Source organism: Lontra canadensis, unplaced genomic scaffold (assembly GCF_010015895.1).
Source record: "Lontra canadensis isolate GAN:19392208 unplaced genomic scaffold, GSC_riverotter_1.0 scaffold80, whole genome shotgun sequence".
Classification (NCBI taxonomy): Eukaryota; Metazoa; Chordata; class Mammalia; order Carnivora; family Mustelidae; genus Lontra; species Lontra canadensis.
Genome location: NW_022631074.1, coordinates 9,682,104 through 9,700,212, shown reverse-complemented (window position 1 = coordinate 9,700,212; position 18,109 = coordinate 9,682,104). Strand labels below are relative to the sequence as shown.

The 18,109-nt window shown below is 38.3% G+C and overlaps 1 pseudogene; it reads right to left on the bottom strand.

The window, feature by feature from the left end:
* Positions 1–15,274: 15,274 nt before the first annotated feature.
* LOC116882057 lies at positions 15,275–16,253 on the bottom strand (annotated as a pseudogene).
* Positions 16,254–18,109: the final 1,856 nt, after the last annotated feature.

Below are 18,109 nucleotides of genomic sequence, written 5' to 3'. Positions count from 1 at the left end.
AGACAGGGCTTCAAAGTCTGGGTTTCTACCCTGGGGGGCCACCCAACATGGGGTTGGCCTCCTGAAACATCTCCCATTGAGGGTTTTGCACAGCTCCAAAATGGTACAGTTTCCTCCTGGGTGGCAGGCAGAATCCTGGGGTATGGCTCAGGAGTCCCCATTCTGGAGGGCTTGGGGCCAGGCCTCTGGGGATGGAAGCCTAAAACCCAACCTAGGGTTAGGGTTAGGGCCTACGTGCATGACAGGGCAGATCTGCCAGCACTAAGACGGGCTTTCCAGGGCTTGAGTAGTGGGAGGGGTTGGATATGATGGGCCTGGCATTTAGAGTGTTTTCTCACAGGGTTCTGGCCCCAACCACTCAGGACCATGGGCCAGGAACATGCAGTTCCCCTGAAGGCTTGCACCGAAAAGCTAGTTCAACAGGTGTTTTGGGCCAATACTCACAAACTTTCTGCCCCAAAAGATATCACTTGGGGCAGAAATCTCGAGAGAATTGGCCAGTGATGTTCGGCAATTCAGGCTGTGTGCACATCAGGTGTTTGGAGTGCTTTCTCTCTAGGTGCATGTTGTACCGTCTGGGACCATGCACAGGGCCCAAGTCACCCCCCAAGGGCCCCCACTGAGGCTAGCATTCTGGGGTAGAGTTGAGGGAGGAGGTCAAGCTGGGTGTCAGGCTCCAGCTTTGTGGCCCAGGTATCACCAAAAGTGATGGTGGCCTCAGGGGGACATGCAAGTTTTTACTGTTGTGACCTCCCCCAGGGTGCTCTGTGCTATTCCTTATATTCTACATATTAGTGAAAATGTATGATAATTTTGCTGCTACTTTTGAGTGTCATTACAAAAGGAAGGACTTGCAAAAGGGGTGGGCTGCTATGCAAGCTGTGCTGGCACTTGGGTTACCCGATCTACCAAAAACAGTGGTGGTCCAATTGGCAATAGCACAGGGGGATGTTGTATGGAGTCTTGGGCTGCTATCTGTGGGTAAATCACAGCACTGACCCTAAATTTTATATTAAGCTCTGCCATCACTGTGGACATCTACTTTCCATTTGATAGAGAGCTATTGGTCTGTTGCTAGTCTTTGGTAGAGATTGAATGCTCAACCATGGGCCGGCAATTTCCCATGAAACCAGAGCTGCCTATCGTGAACTGTGTATTATATGACCCACCAAGACATAAATTTTGGAGTACATGGCCAAAGCATCATCAAATGGATGTGATATACACATGATGTAGCCTGAGGAGGTCCTGAAGGTGTCAGTAAGTTACATGAAGAAGTGGTCCAAATGCCCATGTTCCCCATGCCTGTTAGCCTGGCTTCTCTATTCCAGTCATACTTATGGGCTCCTTCTGAAGGGTTCTCTGTAGTCAGTAAACAGAGGGAGAGATGACCTGGGCCTGGTTTACTGATAATTCTGCAAGATATGCAGGCACCTTTCAAAGTGAATAATTGCAGCACTACTGCGTTGACCTGGGACATCCCTGAAGGACAATAGTGAGAGAAATTCCTTCCAGTGGTCAGAATTTTGAGTAGTGCACCTGGTCTTTCACCTGCCTACAAGGAGGAATAGCCATGTGTTTGGTTATTTAATGATTTAAATGTTTTGAGAAGTGGTTTGGCTGGATGGTCAGGGAATCGGAAGGTTTATGACTGGAAAATGATGCAAGGAAATTTGTGGGAGAGGCAAGAAATGTAGAAATATTTGTGTCCTCTGTGATGCTCAGCAAAGGGAACCTTAGCAGTGGAGGATTTTAATAATCAAGTAGGAAGAATCACCAAATGCGCTCACGGAACAGGGGGCTATGGCAGCAGGAATGGAGGTTTATATATGAGCTCCACAACATGGACCTCTACTCACCATAGACAATCTGGCTACAGCCACTGTTGAATGTCCAGTCTGCCAGCAGCAGAGATTTGAATCTGGGTCCCTGATATGGCACCATTCATTGGAATGATCAGCCATCTACCTCATGGCTGATCGATATTGGCCAGATTCCAATGTATGGAAAGGAAATGTTTTATTCTTATAAGAATAGACACGTATTCCAGATACATATTGTCAGTACTGCGAGTAATGGTCCTGACAAAACTTTATCTGTGGACTAACAGAATTCCTTGTCCACAGTCATGGTATCCCATGCCCACTACTTCTAATTGAGCAATTTACTTCACAGTAAATATAGTCTGGTAATGGCCCCGTGATAACAAACTACCTTGTCTTACTATTTTCCCCACCATCCTGATACAAGGAGTTAGCTAGAATGATAGAATCATCTTTCAAAACTCAGTTATTGCACCTTCTAGGTGCCGTTATCGGGCATGGCTCAGCAAGGCTCTCCAGAAGCCTGTATATTTTCTCAGTCAGTGTCCAATACACAGAATAGTTTCTTCCATAGCTAAAATTCACCAGCCCAGGAATTAAATAGTGAAAATTTGAGAGATACCACTCACTATTACCACCCGTTAATGACACACTAGTGTAATCTTTTCAAGTCTTCTTTTGCCTTTGTGCTCTGCTGACTAAAGGTCTTAGAACCAGAAGGAAGAATGTTTCCACTAGCACACACAACAATGATTCTGTTCATCAGGAAGTTGCAACAGGCACTGGGCCACTTTGTGTTCTTCCTTCCTCTGTATCATTATGCAAAGAAGGGAGTTACCCAGTTAGTGAGACTACCAAGGAGAAATTGGAATAGTTCTCCACAATGGGAATGAGGCCAAGTATGTCAGAAATTCAAATCACTTGGGTTTTTTCTTTAGTAGTACCATTCTCTGAAGTTAAGGTCAGTAGAAAACTCCAACAAACCGATTCAGGCAGGATTGCTAAATCAGACCTTTAAGCAAGAAGGTAGAGAAACCTGACCAGTGAGTGGTTTACTACAGAATAAGGGATTGTGGAATGGGTACTGGAAGAAGAGGTAATTGTAAATAAGAGCTATGACCACATGACTAGTCTCGGAAATGAGGATTGTAATTGCCATAAATATTTAATCCTCAGCTTGTTTAAGAACATTTATGTGTGTGTGTGTGTGTGTGTGTGTGTGTGTGTGTACCCATATTTGTATGTTTGTATATATATAACAAATGTCTTTTCTTTCCTTCCACTTCTATTCTCTTATCATGTAAAATAAAATGTAATGAACTTATGTCATGGTAACTAATTATTGTTAATCTGACATCATAGTTTTTACGTTACCAAATATCAAGGAAGCTCTCATCAGGTATATGGTATAAAATCACTCAAGGAGTTTAACTCATTAACTGGGGAAAGGTATAGTGCATTTTCAGCTTTACACAGCATAGTTGTATCATGTTAGGTGGAATTATGACCTTGCTATTGGCCTTACCTGGCACTTAAGTACGGTTTAAGGAATTGTGTATGGGTGCCAAGTTGGCAGTGGGTGGACTTGTGATGGTTCATTGTATATGCCAACTTGACTATTGCATAAGATGTCTAGGTAATTGGTTAAATATTATTTCTTGTTGTATGTGTGAGGGTGTGTTCAGAAGAAATTGGTATCATGTCAGTTGACTGAGTAAAGTAGAAGGCTTTCCCTGCTGCTGGTGAGAAACATCCTAATCCATTGAGAGCCTGAATGGAACAAAAAGCCAGAGGAGGTTAAATGAACTCTGCCTGACTGGTTGATCTGTGACATTAATACTTTCCTGCCCTTGGTGCTCTTGATCCTCGGTCTTTTCTTCAGAGCCGAAGGGTGGAATTTATACTTTTTATTGGCTTTCTTATTCTCACATTTTAGAATTACATTATTTTTCTTGGGTCTCAAACCTTGCAGACCACAGATCATCGGACTTCTCAGGGTCCCTGTTCACATGAGCCAGTATCTTACAGTATATGTCATATATATATGTATGTATATATATACATACATATATATTCATATTTATATATAATATTTTATATACATGTATATCTTTAACTTAGGGATTGGTATATATTATTGGTTCTGTATTCTGGACAACCCTGAGCTATACAAACTCTACCTGTACATTAGTGACTTATTCTTAATCTGAGAAAGAGACTGAAATATGATGCAATTGTTAGCTATTGAACTGAACTCATTCTTAGAGGGTAACTTTTATGAAGAGGTATCATTACATGTTACAACATGTGTATTATCTTGTATATAAAATTAATTTGAGAAAGATGTTTCAAAAGTTGACCCAGCATGACATTAAATTTTCTAATGAACAGATGGCCTTGTCATTAACCTTTGAGACAGTGGGCTCTTAATTGGCTATCATCATTGTTAATCATGTTTTCAAGAAAAACTTATAGAATCATCCACAATACTTCATTGTTTGAAGCATATGTTCCCTTGAAACCTGCACTGAGCTGCCCAAACAGAGAGAAATGTATTAAAGTCCTAGAGGACAGGAGAAGCTGTTGCCTTCACCCCTTCTCCTCTCTGTAAACCCTGCCCTTCACTTCTAAGGATCTGTGAGACTTCTCCTTGATGGTCCTTGCTCTCTTTCTTGCACAAGTCCCACTACTAACTGCTGCCACTCCCTGGGGAGCTGGTGCCTTTTATTCAGTGTCAATAATCAAAGATTCTGTCCCAGAGAGGGGAAAAGCTGAGATTGGAGAAGGGGCAGAAGCAGTGAAGGCAATGGTAGTACGTTCATAAAGTGATGTTGTTTGGGGTCAGACCCTAATTGTTGTCCTATCAGAGGAAAACAAGACAAGGGGAGCCAAAGAATGAACCATTAGAGCCAGAGACAGGACCAGAGATAGAACTCCAGGGTTCCAGGGTAAACAGAGGGAGATCCAGGGATTAGACATGCTTCCTGGGGATGAGGGAATACAGTCCCATGTCCCCCACCCTTCTTCCACCCCAGCTCCAGCTCTGGCCTTTTCTTTTCATCCCTCTTCCTCATGACAAAAGCTGTGGCCCTAGCCATGTCCAAATGTTCCTGTGTCCCCTGCATTCTCCTACCCTTCCCTTCCTCTTTTTTTCATGGATCCCATTACAATAAATTTTAAATCAAAACCAGTTTCTGGGAAAAAAAATGACAGTGGAAATCTTCACAATACTTGCAGAGTGCTATTTAAGTAAGGAATAGAGAATATGCAGAAACTGCATTTTAACAGGTCTAATATTATTTTTTTAAAGATTTTATTTATTTGTCTGACAGGTAGAGATCACAAGTAGGCAAAGAGGCAGGCAGAGAGAGATTGAGAGTAGGAAGCAGGTTCCCTGCTGAGCAGAGAGCCCGATGTGGGGCTCAATCCTAGGACCCTGGGATCATGACCCTAGCCAAAGGCAGAGGCTTTAACCCACTGAGCCACCCAGGTGCCCCAACAGGTCTAACACTATTTAAAAAGTAGTTATCTAGTATGGTCCCAACCAAACAACATAAACTACTGAAGAAGAACTCTAGAGAAGGAACCCATCAATCTTTATATCCACAAATGCTCCATGTGATTCTGAGGTCAACTAAAGTTTAAGAACCATTATTTTAAAAGAAGAACAATAACAAAGGAAGACCTGGACTACAGAGGTGTTCACACATACTTAATATATACATACTGATAAGACTGTATCCTAGCTAGCTTACAACACAGGTTGTGAAAAACTGTTCAGGATTTGATTGGTATTTTTTTTGAATTTTAAAAATAAGCTCCTTTATCTTATTTTATTATTTTGGGATTTTTTTTCTTGGTTTGTTTTCTTTCTTTTTTTCCTTCTTCTTTCGTAATTTAACGTTTTGATTTAAATTCCAGTTGGTTAACATACAGTGTAATATTTTTTTCAATATAGAATTTAGTGATTCATCACTTACATACAACACCTAGTACTCATCACAAGTGCCCTCCTTAATAACCATCCCCCATTTAGCCCATCCCCTGCCCATCTCCCCTCTAGCAAGCCTCACTTTGTTCTCCTAGTTAGGAGTCTATTTATGGATTGCCTCTCTCTTTTGTTTCCCCCCATCTTCCTTTGTTTTATTTCTTAAATTTCATATGAGTGAAATGATATGCTATTTTTCTTTCTCTGACTTAGTCTAATTCACCTACATCATTGCAAATGGCAAGATTTTATTCTTTTTTACAGCTGGGTAATATTCCATTATATATATACAATGGAATATTAATTCCATTCCACATTCCATATATAATGGAATAATAATATTCCATAATAATATTATTCCACATATATATTCCATGTGAGTGTGTGTGACTATATATACATATATATGTGTGTGTGTGTCTATGTATATATGTATATATATAATGATATATAATAATGTTATATATATTATATATCTATTATATATATAATGAGTGTGTGTGTAAATATCTCAGCTTTTCTTTCTCTATTCCTCATTTAATGATTCAATGATCGTTTTGCATTTTTCCCACAATTTGAGTATTGTTGATGATGCTGCTGTCAATATTGGAATACATGTATCCCTTAGAATTGGTATATTGGTATCCTTTGGGGAAATACCTTGTACTGAAATTGCTGGATCTTAGGGTAGTTCTATTTTTAACTTTTTTAGAAACCTCCATACTGTTTTCCAGAGTGGCTGCACAAGTTTGCATTGCCATCAACCACATCCTCACCAGCATCTTCTGTTTCATTTATCATTAATTTTAGCCATTCTGACAGGTGTGAGCTGAAATCTCATTGTAGGTTTGATTTTTATTTCCCTGATGTTGAGTGATGTTGAACATCTTTCCATGTGTCTGTTAGCCATCTATATGTCTTCTGGAGAAAAATGTCCACTCTTCTTTTCTACCCATTTCTTAACTGGGTTTCTTTTGTTTTTCAGTTGTTGAGTTTGATAAGTTCTTTACAGATTTTGGATATTAACCCTGTATCAGATATGTCACTTGCTAATATCATTTCCTATTCCAAAACTTGCCTTTTAGTTTTGTCAATTGTTTCCTTTGCTGTGCACAAAGCTATTCTCTGGATGAGGTCCCAATACCTCACTTTTGCTTTTCTTCCCTTGCCTCCAGTGTCTAGTAAGAAGTTACTACAGACAATGGAGAGCCCAGGTGACACATTTCATACATATTTTTATTTTTGAAAATATATCCCAAAATTTTACTAACACTTTATCATAGCCACAGTAACATCTTATTTCCCATTCTTTTAAACATTTTATTTAATATAATTTTTTCAGTGTTCCAAAATTCATCGTTTTATGCACCACACCCAGTGCTTCATGCAATATGTGCCATCCATAATACCCACCACCAGGCTCACCTGACCCCTCAACCAAAACTCTCAGTTTGTTTCTCAGAGTCCACAGTCTCTCGTACTTTGTCTCCCCGTCCGATATCTCCCAACTCGCTTCTCCTCTCCATCTCCCCATGTCCTCGTGTTATTTCTTATGCTCCACAAGTAAGTGAAACCATATGATAATTGACTCTCTCTGCTGGACTTATTTCACTCAGCATAATCTCTTCCAGTCTCGACCATGTTGATACAAATGATGGGCATTCATCCTTTCTGATGGAGGCATAATACTCCATTGTATATATGGAGCATGTCTTCTTTATCCATTCATCCATTGAAGGACATCTTGGCTCTTTCCACAGTTTGGCAACTATGGCCATTGCTGCTATGAGCACTGGGGTACAGACGACCCTTCTTTTCACTACATCTGTATCTTTGGGGTAAATTCCCAGTAGTGCAATTGCAGGGTCATAAGGTAGCTCTCTTTTTAATTTCATAAGGACTCTCCACACTGTTTTCCAAAGAAGCTGCACCAACTTGCATTCCCAGCAAGAGTGTAAGAGGGTTCCTTTTCTCCACATCCTCTCCAAAACTTGTTGTTTATTGCCCCAGAAATGAACCTTCAACTCTATATGCTCAAGTGGCCAACTCTTGATTTTGGCTCAGGTCATGATCTCACAGCCCTAGGATTGAGTGCCATGTCAGGCTCCACATTCTGCAAGGAGTCAGATTGAGGATTCTCTCTCTCCCTCAGTCCCTCTCCCTACTCAATCTCTCTCTCTCTCTCACTTTCTCTCTCTCTTTCTCTGGAATAAAAAAAAAAAAAAAACAGAAGTTGCTACAGCTGATGTCAAAGAAGTCATTGCCTGTGTTCTCCTCTAGGATTTTGATGGTTCCCTGTTTCACATTTGGGGCTGCTACCTACTTTGAATTGTTTTGTGTGTATGCTATATGAAAATGGTCCAGTTTAATTTTTCTACATGTTGCTGTCCAGTTTTCCTGAAAACGTTTTTGAAGAGACTGTCTTGTTTCCATTAGATATTCTTTCTTGTTTTGTTGAAGATTAGTTAACCATATAGTTTTGGATCCATTTCTGTGTTCTCTATTCTGTTCCATTGATCTATGTGTCCATTCTTGGGACAGTACCATACTAACTTGATCACTACTGCTCTATAATATAGCTTGAAGTCCAGAATCATGATCCCTACAGTGTTGCTTTTCTTTTTCAAGACCGCTTTGGCTATTTGGGGTCTTTTTGTGTTTCCATACAAATTTTATAATTGTTTGTTTTAGTTCTGTGAAAAATGCTATTGGTACTTTCATAAGGATTGCATTAAATGAGTCAATTGTTTTGTGTGGTAAAGACAATTTAACAATATTTGTTTATCCAGTCCATGAGCATGTAATGTTTTTTCATTTCATTATGTTATCTTCAATTTCTTTCAGAAGTGTTTTAAGGTTTTCAGAGTACACTGTACCTCTTTGGTTAGGTTTGCTCTTAGGCATCCTATGGTTTTGATGCAGTTATAAATGGCATTGATTCCTTTACTTACACTGCTGCTGCTTAATTATCAGTTTATAGAAATTCAACATATTTCTGTATGTTGATTTTGTATTCTGTGAGTTTGCTGAATTCATATACCGATTCTACCCATTTTTTTGATGGAGTCTTACGGGTTCTCTACACAGAGTATCTTGTTGTCTGCAAAGAGTGAGTGTCTGACTTCTTCCCTGCTGGTTTGGAAGCATTTTCTTTCTTTTAGTTGTCTAATCATTGACACTAGAACTTCCAGTACCATGTTAAACATTAGTGGTGAGATTGGACATCCCTGTCTTGCTCTTGACCTTAGAGGGAAAGTTCTCAGTTTTTCCCCAGTAAGGATGATTTTAGCTTGGGTTGCTCATATATGGCCTTTATGATATTGAGGCATATTCCCTACATCCCTACTTTGCTGAAAGTTTCTATTGAGAAAGGATGCTGTACCTTATCAAAAGTTTTTTCTGCATCTATTGAAAGGAGTGTATGGTTCTTGTCCTTTCTTTTACTAATGTGGTGTATCATGTTGATTGATTCATGAATATTGAACCACCCTTGTAACCCAGAAATAAATCCCATTTGATCGTGGCAAATGATCTGTTTAATCTACTGTTGGATTCGATTTGCTATTATATTGCTGAGAATTGTTTGCACCCATGTTCACTAGGGGTATTGATCTGTAATTCTCCTTTTTAGTGGTGTCTTTGGTTTGGGGATCAAGGTAATGCTGCCCTTATAGAATGAGTTCCAAAGTTTTCCTTGCATTTCTGTTTTCTGGAATACCATGAGAAGAATAGGTATTAACTCTTCTTCTTCTTTTTTTTGTTGTTGTTGTCATTGTGAATAAAAACATTTATTTTTTTGAAAAACTGGAATAACAAGCATGTTTCTTTGGCTTCATGAATGAAAAATATGAATGATTATTGTTTTGTTCTGTTTTGTTTTGTTTTGTTTAATTTTTTTTTCAGCATAACAGTATTCCATGTTTTTGCACCACACCCAGTGCTCCATGCAATCCGTGTCCTCTCCAATACCCACCACCTGGTTCCCCCAACCTCCCACCCCCACTTCTTTAAGTGTTTGGTAGAAATTCCCTGTAAAGCCATCTTCCCCAGGCTTTTGTGTGCTGGGAGATTTTTGATTGCTGATACAATTTCTTTCCTGGTTATTGGCCTGATCCGGTATTCTATTTCTTCTGGTTTCAGTTTTGGTATTTATATGTTTCTAGAGATGTATCCATGTCTTCCAAATTGCCCAATTTCTTGGCATATAATTTTTCATAATATGCTCTTATAATTGTTTATATTTCTGTAGTGTTTGTGTTGGTTCCTCATCTCTCATTAGTGATTTTATTTACTAGGGTCCTTTCTCTTTTCTTTTTGTTGTCTGGCTAGAGGATTATCAATTTTATTAATTTTTTCATAGAACCATCTCCTGGTTTCATTGATCTGTTCTACTAGGTTGTTTTGTTTTTATATCATTTATTTCTGCTCACATCTTTATTATTTCCTTCTTCCACTGTCTTTGGATTCATTGGTGGTTCTTTTTCCAGCATCTTTAGGTTTAGGGTTAGGTTGTGTACTTGAGATTTTTCTTATTTCCTGATGTAGGCATGCATTGCTATATATGTCCCTTTTATGACCTCTTTTTCTGCTTCCCAAAGGTTTTGGATCATTGTGTTTTCATTTTTCATGGTTTCAATGCACTTTTTAATTTCTTCCTTTATTTCTTGGTTGATGCATTCATTCTTTAGTAGGATGTTCTTTATCCTCCATTTATTTGTGGCCTGTCCACATTTTTTCTTGAGATTGACTTCAAGTTTCATAGCTGTCAATAGGCATGGATGATCACAGTCTTTTTGCAGTTATTTAGCCTGATATGGGACCTGGTATGTAATCTATTATGGGGAATGCCCCTTGTGTACTTAAAAAGAATGTGTATTCTGCTGTTTTAGAATGAAATGTTCTGAATATATCTGGTAATTTGATCTTGTCCACTGTGTCATTTAATGCCATTGTTTCCTTGATGATTTTCTACTTAGATGATCTGCCCATTCCTGTAAGTGGGGTGTTAAACTAGTAAAAACTACTATTTTTAGTACCAATGAGTTCCTTTATGTTTGTCATTAACTGTTTTATACACTTGGGTGCTTCCCAATTTGAGGCATAAATATTTGCATTTGTTAGATCTTTTTGTTGGATAGATCCCTTCATTATGATGCAGTCACCTTCTTCATCTCTTTTTACAGTCTGTTTTAAAATCTAGTTTGCCTGGTAAAGTATGGCTATTCTAGCTTTCTTTAGTCATCCTTTTGTGTTCTAAACATTTCTCTGTCCCCTCACTGTCAATCAGCAGGTATCTTTAGGTCTAAAATGAGTCCCTTGTAGGCAACATATAGATGGGTCTTTTTAAATCCATTCTGATACCTTATGTCTACTTTTTTTGTTTTATTCAAATTCAAGTTAGTTAACATGTAATGTATTATTAATTGGGGGGTAGAATTTAGTGATTCATCAGTTGCATATAACGCACAGGGCTCATTATATCAAGTGCCCTTCTTAATGTCCATGACCTATTTACCCCATCCCCCTGGTAACACCCCCTTCCCCAGGAAAACCTCTGTTTGTTATCAGTAGTTAAAAGTCTCTTATGGTCTGTCTCTCTCTCTGTTTTTAATCTTATTTTATTTTTCCTTCCCTTTCCCTATGTTGGAATTAGAGTGTATTATGCTAAGCAAAATAAGTCAGTCAGAGAAACACAAGGTATGATTTCACTCATGTGGAATTTAAGAAAGAAAAGTTATCTCTTTTGATTGGTACATTTAGTCCATTTACATTGAGAGTAATTATTGATAGAAATTTTCTGCCATTTCATTTTTTTTTTTTTTGTCATTGTTTCTGGAGTTTTTCTTTTCGTTACTAGCCTTTGTTGCTTTTGGTTTTTCTCTTCTCCTCACAGTTCCCTTTAATATTCCTTGCAGGGCTGGTTTAGTGGTCATGAGCTCCTTTAATTTTGTCACTTTCAGTTCTGAATGATAGCCTTGCTAGATAAAGCATTCTTGCCTCCATATTTTTCTCATTCAGTAGAGTGAATACATCCTACCACTCTTCTGGCTTGTCAAGTTTCTGTGGAGACATCTGCTGTTAACCTTATTTCTCTTCCCTTGTAAGTTAGAGACTTCTTTTGTCCTGCTGCTTTTAGGATTTGTTTTCTTTATCTCTATATTTTGCAAATTTAACTAGTAGGTGCTAGTGTTGGCCTGTTTTTGTTGATGTTGTGGGGGTTCTATGTGACCCCTGGATTTGAATGTCTATTTTCTTCCCTTGATTATGGAAGTTCTCAGGTAGAATTTGCTCAAATTGCACTTGGATGGGAGGGGGGTGGGAGGTTGAGTGAGCCTGCTTGTGGGTATTAGGGAGGGCACATATTGTATGGGGCACTGGGTGTGGTGCATAAACAATGAATTCTGGAACACTGAAAAGAAATTTTTAAAAAAGACTACTTGAGGAAAAAAAAAAGAAAATCATAAGGAACATTGGGATACATATGGCCCTTCTTCTCAGTAAATCTGTGGCTTTGGACAAATCATGAGAGACTGTGGACTCTAAGAAACTGAGGGTTTTAAGGGGAGAGGGTTGGGGGGATGTTGAGCCTGGTGGTGAGTATTAAGGAAGGCATGTACTGCATGGAACACTGGGAGTGGAATATAAGCAATGAATCTTGGAACACAAAAAATAAAATTTTAAAAAATAAAATTACATAAGTAAAAAAAATCAAAAGGAAAATGCATTTGTAGTACGGTATGTAGTTACTGAAAAAATCCACATATAAGTAGAACTCTGCATTTCAAACCTGTGTTGTTCAAGAGTGAACTGTACAGCAGTTCTACATAAATATTGGTTGAGGTCTGCTCTTGGTGGGGAGGTGTGTCCTCAGTTCCCTGGCACTTCTGACCTCACCTGAAGGAGGACAGAATGGGCTCTGGTGGCCAAAGAGAAAACAGGTTCTGCTAGTTGGAAATCTGAAAGATTTCCATGAAGGAATATACGTACTTTGTTTTCTTCTATTTTTCTTCTGGAACTCCTGTGATATAATGTTATTATGCTTTATGGAGTCACTGAAGTCTCTAAATTTACTTTTGTGATCCAGGACTTCCCTTTTCCTCTTCTGTGAAGTTGCGTGATTTTCTATCATTTAACTCTACACCACTTATCTTCCTCTGCTTCTTCCAAAAATGTAGATAATTTAAGAAAAAATCAGCACAATGGGAATGTTATATAGCAATAAGAATTAAACCACAGACCTATACAATAACATGGATTCTCTTGTGAAAAGTAGTAATGATGTCTGGACTCTGCTATATTCACTCCCTTTGCCTGGACTTGAAGGTATCGCTCAGAGAAACAAACACATAGCAGTTGACCTGTTCTAATCTCATGATCAGAAACACCAGAAATACATATTAATATTTGTTTTAAATGTTTTCCTGTTTTGTATCTTTAAACAAACTCCTAATTGAAGAGCTTCTCCCTGAAGTTGTGCTGTACTCTGTCCCTGGAGCTGATCCTCATGATAAGAAGAATAAGAATAATTCACTTTAAGTGTATGATACTCGTGATTGTCCTGGAAGAAGTTCAAGAAGGTGAACTGGCGTGTCCCTGGCACTCCAGGCCTAGTAATCACCCAAGACTTATTACAGTATGAGAATGAGTGGTTCATTCTCACTTCATTTGAAATATTTGTGCTGTCAGTTTCATTTTCAATTTACATATGTTTTGTAAACAGTTATTTACTAACTCATGGATTTCAGCCACTGTGCTAAGCACCATAAAAGATTGGAAGAGTACTAGGACTTCTAAAGTGTAATCTAAGGAAGTTTATAAGCTAAAAATAAGTATTACACAAGAGCATTAGTGACCTAAAAGAATAAAGGAAATATACAATGCCTCAACCAATACCTCTTTGAGGTAATCTGGAAATACATCAAGGAAGCTGTAACATTTAAGATAGATCTTGAAGATAGGATCCATTTCAATTATAAGTGAAAGTGAGTGCAATTCAGAAAGGATTCTTTGTAGAAAGACCTGTATCAACAAAATAGTGTACCTAAGAAGAAAGAGTCCAGAAGAATTTCAGTAACTCATACCAGCATAACACAGAATCCATTAGGCGTGTTTTAGGAGATTTCAGAGTGAAATCAAGGTTTTGGGGGAATGAACCTCAAGTATTGCCAGGGAGAACAAGTGTATATGTCCACACACATACACAATTATTAAAGATGTGCATAAAAAGACTTTAGGACTGAAGTCACTAACACTAGAGCAATTATAACTGCAAAAAATTGTTTAAAACTAGTCAACACAGGGGCATGAAAGTGGCTCAGTCAGTTGGGTTTCTGACTCTTGATCTCACCTGAGGTTTTGATCTCAGGGTCATTAGATCAGGCCCTGTGTTGGGTCTCATACCAGGCGTGGAGCCTACTTTAAGACAACAACAACATCAACAACAACAGTGGCATCTGGGTGGCTCAGTTGATTAAGCTCATTTGGTTCTGCCATCGGCTCAGATCATAATCCCAGAGTCATGGGTTATAGCCTTGCATTGGACTCCCTGTGGGGTGGAGAGTCCACTTCTCCCTCTGCTCATCTCCCCCACTCCTGTGTGCTCTCTCTTCCTCAAATAAATAAATAAAGTCTTTAAAAATTATTTATAACAACAACAACATACTAATCAACACATAGCAAATATATAATCTACCAGGGATATATACAATCTATATAATATGTATGTAGGTATCTTTGTATATCATTCATTTTGTACACGTACATGTAGAATAAAATATGCATATGCATATATAGAGTTCTAGTTATATATGCCATATATAATAATCTGGTAGATATGACAACCCATAAAAAGTTGCTAAGTGGGATATTATTTAGTCAATGTTTTGGAAGAAAGAATATTAACAGGATGTAGAAGTAACAGGATTACAGCAAATGGCAGAAATGAGCAGTCTTAGTGTGAAGACCTCAGTTATAACAGTAGAATGGTGTATGTAATCAGTGGTGAGAGAAGAAGGGCAAAGGTGAACCTGAAGTCTGATCAATCATTATACATTTTGATCTCTGTTCACTCAAATACAACCCTGACTCCAATGTGGAATGAATGTAATGTGAGTCTTTGGGGTGCATAGCTGTATGGTTGTCAGATATATCATATTCAAATTCTTTTTTAAAGAAATTGCCCAATTTCAATGCTTAATGCATTTATGAGGCCACATTGAAACATGCAAGCATGTGAAATATTGTGTTTCCTTTTAAATTATTTTTATGTCATGAATGCTTGATTAAAATTACCTCTATGTTTTGACTACATATACATATATTTGTTTTGTAATCTCACCTTAAGTCATTTAAACATTAGGACAATTACAACCACAAAAAAATGAACACTAATCAACACCTAGCAAAAATGAAATCTGTACAGTTTGTCATTCTAGTGAAGCAAGAACAAATAATAATGTGAATTCTAAGAATTTCTCTTCAATATTTTCCTCAATGAATCTATGACATTCTTATTTCTCAAACTGTAGATAATTGGATTTAACAAGGGAATTATGCTAGTGTAAAATAGAAAGTCCATCATATCTTGGTCTTCTGATTGTGTAGATACGGGGCGCACATACATGAAGACAAGAGCACTGTAGTATAAGGAGACAGATAAGAGATGGGCTCCACAGGTAGAGAAGGCTTTCTTTATGCCTTGTAGAGACTTCTTTTTTAAGATTGTAGAGAGAACTAGTGTGTAGGAGACAAGAACTATCAGAATGGTGAATATCTGTATTGACCCAGCAAAAACAAATACTATCAGATAATTGATAGAAGGGTCAGTGCAAGAAATCTTAAGCTATGGTATAATGTCACAGTAAAAGTGATGTACTATTATGGAATTGCAGAAGGTTAATCTGAATAAGAAAGAACTATGAATTATGGCATGAAGAAGGCCACCTGAGAGTGACAAAACTAACAAGCAGACGCACAGTGTATTTGACATAATCACTGGATAATGTAATGGTTTGCAAACGGCGACATAGTGATCATATGCCATTGTTGCCAGCAGAAAGCATTCCACTGTTATACTCACTGCAAAGGAAAAAAAATTGTATCATGCATTCTGAAAGAGATATCATTTTAGTCTTGGCAAAAAAGTTGACCAGCATCTTGGGGGATTCTGTGGATGATATCCAAGCATCCACAAATGCCAAACTCCCAAGAAATAAGTACATGGGGATGTGAAGCTGAGAGTCATTCCATATGAGAGCAATTAGGCTAAGGTTCCCCACAATGGTGAGAAGATAGATAACCAAGAGCATTAGGAACAAGGGGATTTGCCACTGCGGTTCATATGTGAGTCCTCTGAGAGTCAAATCTGTCAGCAATGTTGCATTTCGAAGTCCTTTTCCATTTTCTTTTTCTATATCCTCACAGAGTGTTGCCTGAAATGACATTTAGTAAATTGGAAAAAAGTCACTCAATTTATAACATGAAAATATGGAAAGGAGAGTTGAAATAAAATTATGCACATCAAAATACCATCTCAATTTTGTGTATTGCCTCTCTGTTGATTGGAATCTATTTTGAGGGCTTTAAAATGAGTGCAATTATTTCAATTTTTTTTAAAGATTTTATTTATTTATTTGACAGAGAGAGAGATCACAAGTAGACAGAGAGAGAGGAGGAAGCAGGCTCCCTGCTGAGCAGACAGCCCGATGTGGGGCTCGATCCCAAGACCCTGAGATCATGACCTGAGCTGAAGGCAGAGGCTTTAACCCACTGAGCCACCCAGGTGCCCCAATTATTTCAATTTTTAAAATGTGCAGCAATGAACAGAATTGGAAAAATGAAAGACATTGTAGTACATCCTAAATTTATGGGATAGGATCTGCATAATTTGGAAATTTTATGTTTGGGATGTGGGTGTAGGGTATAGGGAAAAGGATCTTGAAGCGCCTCAGTAATAAAATGAGTTAAATGGCATGTGGAGGATCATGAACATTATTCCTTAGGGAATAAGCAAGCACTGAAACTAAGAGAAAAGAACAGTAAATTCTTTTTAAAATGAATATATGGAGGTGTAGAAAATAGGTCGCAAAGAGTTTGAAATTAGGGTCAGGAATACTTGTAAAAACGTTACTATATTCAGTGTTCTCAAAGCAGAACCTATAGTAAAACGTCAAATGTATATTTTGCATAAAATGTCCTCTAGATCACACATTCTGGGGAAAGTTTTATGAAAAATATAGATTTGAGGTTTTACTGTAGACATTGATTTAGTGAGTCAAGTATTAAGGCTAATAATCTGTATTCTATTTGAACTATAGGTGACCCAAACACATGTGACATGGCTAATCTATACGTGAAATGACATTGAGATTGGGGGGAAGATGAAGAGACAGATGGAAAGTTTTCAGAAGGCAGATGCAGTGCCTCTGACATTGAAGGCTTAGTCAGTGAAGAATGGAATCATCACTTGGCATCACTTGGCATCCCTTGGCAACTTTCGTAGATTCTCATCAAAATTTGGTTGAGAACTCAGGTGCAGTGGTCAGTTTGTGGACATCCAGTGCATGTGTACTTCGTAGTCTGAGTCTACTGCAGATCATGAATTGAAAATCATTGGGGTAGACTGAAGGCATAGTTATGTATGACCTATGTATTGGAGAATACATAAAGTGAAGAGAATGGTGAATAACTAAACTGACAACGTATATTAAAGTGGAGTGAAGTTATATATCTCCTTTAGGTAGCCAAACTGATCCTATTTTCTACCACATAATTTTGATTCCAGCAAACTCTACCACCCATTGTAGGACCCAAAAGTGTTACGGTTGACTTTCCTATCTCCCTGACATCTAGGGTGAGGGGACATGATGTAGGTTTGGCAACTCTACATCACTCACACTAGAGTTGAAATTTGGAATGAGGGAGAAAAAGGGACAAGGACAAAAGATAATCTGAATTGCAAAGGCAGCCAAGGCACAAGATGAAGGTTCCAGCAAATGCACCCTGCATCCACACCAGTGACTCTGTCCATGAGAACAGTGGCATTCTCACATAGCAGTGGTGACAACAGCCCCATGGAGTCAATGTTGGAATATAATTTTTGCTATTGGCAGATGACCATGCTTGCTTCTGTTCCTGCCCGTTTTTTCTCAGCAGAGTCCTTTAATTTCCGAGCATTTCCATGTTAGATTCCATTCCAAAAAATAATTTCTTGTTGAAACTAATGGTTCTGACTAGCAGTGAATAAAGACAGGGAGAGACCAGGAAAGGATAGTGAGCAGAATGATCAAGATAAGTGTCA